The sequence below is a fragment of the Lactuca saligna genome, chromosome 5, assembly GCF_052625555.1.
Source record: "Lactuca saligna cultivar CGN05327 chromosome 5, ASM5262555v1, whole genome shotgun sequence".
Taxonomy (NCBI): domain Eukaryota; kingdom Viridiplantae; phylum Streptophyta; class Magnoliopsida; order Asterales; family Asteraceae; genus Lactuca; species Lactuca saligna.
The window spans coordinates 25,317,227-25,323,226 of record NC_136421.1 but is presented as its reverse complement, the minus strand read 5'-3'; the positions used below and the strand labels follow the sequence as shown (position 1 = coordinate 25,323,226).

The following is a 6,000-nucleotide window of genomic DNA, read 5'->3' as shown; positions in this document are numbered from 1 at the left end:
TAGGCACACCCTCATCAGCTCTAGGTGGAGTAATTTATACACCAACATACTCCTCATTTGGTGTAGCTTGCTCATCAATTTGAGTAGTTTCTACCCCAATTGGTGTGAGTAGAACCTCTTCCTGTGAATAACCTTCATTGTCATTGACCTAAATGTCATGAAAAAAAAACGTTAAAGGTATATCATATGTAACTACATTTGAAAGATATCATATGGTATTACATGTCTTGCATCTTGGTTGACATAAACTCCTTTTTTTCTCTTTCTCTTCACACATTAATTTTTGGGTCTTCCCATATGGAAAAGTTGCCTTGTTATGACATATCTCCTTGCAAATACTCACTTCACTCTCTTTCCAGCCGTAGAGACTTTGTTTCTTGGTTGATTTTCTGTACTAGCTATCTTCCTTTTAGTAGCAGGCATACCAGATATCCTTCTACTAATAGGAGAAAATGGTGGTGTGTACTTTGTCTCTAGAAACATATCACTCCCATTCATGGCTGCAATACTATAATTGTAGCATTTTCTATATGTGACAGTGATATAAAACTTGTCCACATAAGCTTTTACATCCTTGTTAAAATAAGATATAGAAGCTGCAAAATGAACACATCCATTTAATTTCCACAACTTACAGGGGCTTGTTTTCCTTTCCAGATCCACCTCATATGCCTCTGATGCTCCCCTCACCTCAAATTGGTTAATCCAGTAGGTATGATGAGTTTTAAGTAAATTCACCTTATCTCTAATCTCTGTACAAATATAATTTCCTCATTGTTGTCCTTTCAAACTCATATTTTACAATCTATCCATCATGTACAGTCTTAACACCTCTATCATGGTGTAACATCCCAATGCTAAGGTACTTCATATTTCAACCCTTTAATTCATTTATATTGCATTTGGTCCCAAAGTTCAAGAATGTATGCAAAGAGCCTTAATGACATTTTGGTAATTAAAGCTTCAGAGTACGCCATGCATACATGATGTATGTTGAGCATACTAGGGTGCGCCCTAGTATGTTCGGCGTACATCAGTGTACGCTGGGCATACTTGCTAAATGAGAAAACCTTAATTTTTAGGGTTTGGCTGGTATTTAAGCATCCTTATCGCCTCCTTTTCCTTCACCTTATCAGCCTCCAACTTCTCATTCGTGTTTGAATCCCTAGTTCTATTTGAGAAGCCATTTCTAGACTAAAAGATTGTTTTTGTGTGCTTAGAAGAAGAAGGAAGGAAGCCAATATCATCTTTGTAGAGTGAAGCACTTCAAAGGTATAAAGCTTGCAACTTGATCTTTCATTCATGTAGATCTAGAAATGGGTATTTTAGTGTTACTTTTTGGTTACAAATGTCTTATCTTGAGCATGATATGTTCTTGACGATTTGAGTTGTCCTTTCAAACCCTAGGAGGGGTCCTAAGTCACAAAAATGAAGTCTCGATGGTTAGTTTTGCTCCATGCATCTTGTAGAAGGTCTTAATACATTAAGACCTTGAGTTAAACACTTAATGGGCAAGTAAAGTTATAAAGTTAGAAACTTTATGACTCTAGAGTGTATTTGAGCCTTGGATCTGAAATATGGATGTAAGTGCTTAAGTCATTAAGCACTTATTGAGTTTTGAAGGATGCGATGGTACACCCCGCGTACTCGATCAACCACCCCGATGGTGATCAACCTACAAGGCCTCATGTATGCTCAGTGTACCTCCGGAGTATGCCCCGCATACTCGTACTGGGTCAGCCTGGATGAGTTGACTCGGTTGGGTTGACTCAGTTGACTTAGTGGGTTTGACCACTTGACTTTGACCTTGAAGGCATTTTGGGTATTTTGGGATTTTGATAGAATTGGTCATTGGTGGGATTAGGTGTCGGTTAGAGAGTTGAGATTAGGATTCGGGACCTCAACAACATCTGTTCAACTTGTGAGGTGAGTTTCCCTCACTGTACTTTTGGGTCAAAGGCACCAAGGTTGGGCCATTGGATTGTTATCCTAGTTTATCGCATGTTGGTATGTTGTAGTGATCTGTTAGATCTGTATCCTGATAGATAGGATGATGCTATTCTTAGTGATCTGTAAGATCTGTCTGATTGCCTGTTGACTGGTTGTATGTATGCCAATTTGTTATATATATATATATATATATATATATATATATATCGACATGGTTTATATGTGGTTGGGTTGATGCGGACCAATGGTTGGGTTGATTGCCAAGAGACCTAGGGCATCCCAAATAGACTGTAGGCTTAAAGGGCGTACCGGGCAGGCCAAAGGCCCAAAGAACATTCCAGATAGGCTAAAGGCCCGATGAGGCGTAGCAGTCATGCTGAAGGTTCTGTGAGCATACCAGATGGATTGTAGGCCGGTGGGGCGTTCCCGTCGGGCTGAAGGCTCTGTATGTATGTTGTCTGTATTTATGCTTATGTTATGTGTTGGTATTTTGGGAGATCTCACTAAGTTTTGGCTTACAATTTTAGGTTATGTTTTAGGTACTTCAGATGATCGCGGGAAGGCGAAGGCGTGGTCGTACACATCCTCATGTTTTGACTTATGATTTTGGGAGACTGGTGTTGAACATGTTTTGAAAACTATGTTTGTAAACAATTGTGAAATTAGTTGGTTTTAAAAATTTAAAAATTTTCATGATTTTTATGAGTGTTACACATGGTGATAATAAACTTTTTCTTGACATCCATAATTAGAGCATTAAAACTCTCAAAGAAGCTATTTTTAACAACACAACAACACCTGTCCGGTTGAAAGAAAGCTCTTGACTAAGTCTTGGAACACTACAAGTAAAATTACATTTAGTGGCATAAAGTTTTAGTGGCATTTTGCTTTTGTGCCACTATAACATACTTTTAGTAGCACTTTGCTTTGGTGCCACTAAATGTTTTAAGATATAGTGGCACTTTATAGCTTATGACACTAATAGCTTATTTTAAGTGACATTAATCATTGATGACATTATTTTCATAATTATTAATTTTATAAAAAAATTCACTTAACATTTTTTATATATCATATATCATATTTAATTTAATTTTAATAAAATATAAAAAGAAATTCAATCATTATAACAACTTGATAAAAAAAAACCTTGATTTCATAATTATAATTTTAAACCGTCTAAAAACTAGAAAAAAAAAAGAATTGATTTAGGAAACCCTCCTCTTTTGTTGAAAGAGGGAAAATATTTCCCCCCAAAATTATACATCCCGCCTACATTCTATTCCATCGAACCCCCCCCCCCCCCCCCCCAGATTTCTACATATGTATAAGAGATTAAGAGAAAAAAAAATCTCAATTTCAATTTCACCCTTACCCTTATATTAACTTTGACTCTCCCAAGTCCGAACATCTCCCACCCTTCCCCTAATCCCTAATCGTGGTTTCTGTCATCCTGACTCCAAACTCCAAATCGTTGCCGCTTTGTCTTTGTAACCTCGTCATTGCTGCCCCCTTGGAACTGCTTATATTGCGCCCGGTCCACACGTCTCTTATCCACGAATGAAATTGTTCATCTTCCAAGCAATCTGGTATGTCGTCGCTTTCACAACTCACCATCTGCGAATGTTAGTTCTTATCCTCTTCCTAAATCATTTGATTTACCGATTTCAAGGAATGATAATCATTTGATTTTCTCATTTTAGCCATCTGCGAAACGTGCTTACCTTCGGTTCTAAAAAAAATTAACTATCGTCACTCAAACCCCAAAACATGGTTCGTTTTGGTGGCTATTTCCCTTCATGATAGTTGGACAATTGATATGTCGTTTTTATTAAGTGTTTGGATTAATGTCCAGTAGTTTTTTTTATAATTGATATAAGGTTCTCAATTTCTTCTTTACCGTGCATTTGAACTCAAGGCTACCAACCCAATTTTTCTATGAATTTCTGATTGGGAGGAAATGGATGTTTATCTTATGATATATGGCATCTATTTTTCTATCTCAAAAGGTTTTGTGTAATTTATGATTGAGATTTTGTTTCGGTATAGGTCAATGACTTCTTATTTTCATTGATGGCATGATGTTATGTGTTGCTGTTTTTGTTTGCATATAATTGAAGCTCTGTATGCCAATCTGAATCCGCATACAGCTATAACAAATGACAATGAGAGCTGATGGTTGTTTTCTATAATCGTTATTTTTTTTCTTTGAAGAACACATGTAAATGAAATTTTAGTATTAATTGATGGAATGTTAATTTTTATGAAACAGGATTGGTAAACCAAGAGGAAAATTCAAAAATAGGTGGCACCCCTTCACATTTCGTACCGGATCCGGAAAACCAGTTGCTATAAAGCAGTCTTCCATGTCAAAAGCATTATCTATGTTTGGATGCCAAGATGATGATGCATTTGTAGACATGGGTCAATCTATTATCTACCAACTTATGTTTCCAAAAGAATCTTGTATGTCCAAATCATTGTTATGCATATCTTTTCATATAATGATGGACTTATATATTTTTATTTGTCCATGTGTTAAAAATACTCTTTTCCAGATCGAGATGGTTGCTTTTATTTTTCAGATTGTATGGAGTATGGACCTGAAAATGTATCAAATTCCTCTAAATTGTTTGATGTTTGCATTTTATTTAAATCACTAAGCATCCTATAACTTTCTATAATGCAACCTTAGTCAAACTGTACATGAATGCATCAAATCAACTCCCTAGTAAGATGGTTTAATTTATTTATAAACACATTATTATTATCATTATTATTATTATTATTATTAATTACCATTATTTTTTTTTATATTTGATTGGTTCAGGATGGAGCACAATCACATGGACTTAATACAAAATCTCGCAATCCGTTTGATTTTCCTAGCGAGACTGATATTGAAGCTAGCAGCATCATGTTTTGAGTAGTAGCATAATTTAGACTTATTTTTAAGACATTTATGTGTTTAGTTATTGAGATTATTGTTATTGTAAAAGTTTGAATCAATGTAAAGATGTTATGTTTTACATTTATTTTCTTAATTGTCTTATTGTTTTATATTTCATTTAAATTTAAAACAACATATTTAATTTATAAATATAATCTTTTTTGTTAAAAAATGTCATTAAAAATATGAAAATATTAATAATTTTTGCATTTAAATAGTGGCATAAAAATAGTGCCACTAAAACCTCCAAATGCTTTAGTGGCATCTATGCAGTTATCGCGGTCAAAATTTCAATAACGGTCATATGCCACTATTTGAGATCGCGGTTATCGCGGTGGTATAACAGTGCTATAGTGGTTTTTTTACTATTACTTATTATTTATAATTTTATATTATATTTATATAGGATTTATATATTTGAGTATGAATGCTATAAGTGTATATAGAATTAGTATTATCAAATCTAAAACGTCATATAAAAACATAACATATATTCTATTATAGTAATATAGAAACTAGGTAGTGTTAAAATGTCAAATAGGGTTTAATTGCATTGTACTGGTTCAATATCGTATTAGTAGGTCGTGGTTGATTTAAGGAGTTAAGTCCTAAGTCATAGCGTCATAGGTGTGGATCGATTTACAAAAAGCATTAATGGAGTCCAACCATAGCAGCTCAAGTCTTCGTGAGTATAGAAAGAGATGAGAAATAGAGTTGTCGGTAGACATAGTTGTTATGCATGCTTTTTAATTATGTTAGTTGTTCGGGCTTTTTAAAATGAAAGTATAGTGAGATCATTAAAAGTAGCTTTTCATTAACAAAGTAACCAAATGGCCTAAAATATGAACGAAAATGGAATAGCACCCGTAGCGCCGCAATAGCGATAAATAGCGGTGAATAGCACGGCTAATAGCAGTACCGTGAAATGAAAAAGGTAATTTGAAAATAGGGGTTCTTGACCTCCGCAAAATGCTATAGCGTGCAATTGATAGCTTAGAGTGGCATAATTGAAAAGTGACACTAAAACTAATTTAGGCTGCAGCGACACAACCAAAAAGTGCCACTAAAGGTCTTTAATGGCAGCGCTTTTAGTGGCACTT

The 6,000-nt window shown here is 34.8% G+C and overlaps 1 long non-coding RNA gene across 1 annotated transcript; it reads left to right on the top strand.

Moving 5' to 3' along the window:
* Positions 1-3,338: 3,338 nt before the first annotated feature.
* LOC145046151 (uncharacterized) lies at positions 3,339-4,927 on the top strand. Its single transcript, XR_013681972.1, has 3 exons — positions 3,339-3,539; positions 4,223-4,416; positions 4,781-4,927. It is a non-coding gene; the product is annotated as an uncharacterized LOC145046151 (long non-coding RNA).
* The last annotated feature ends 1,073 nt before the right edge of the window (positions 4,928-6,000 follow it).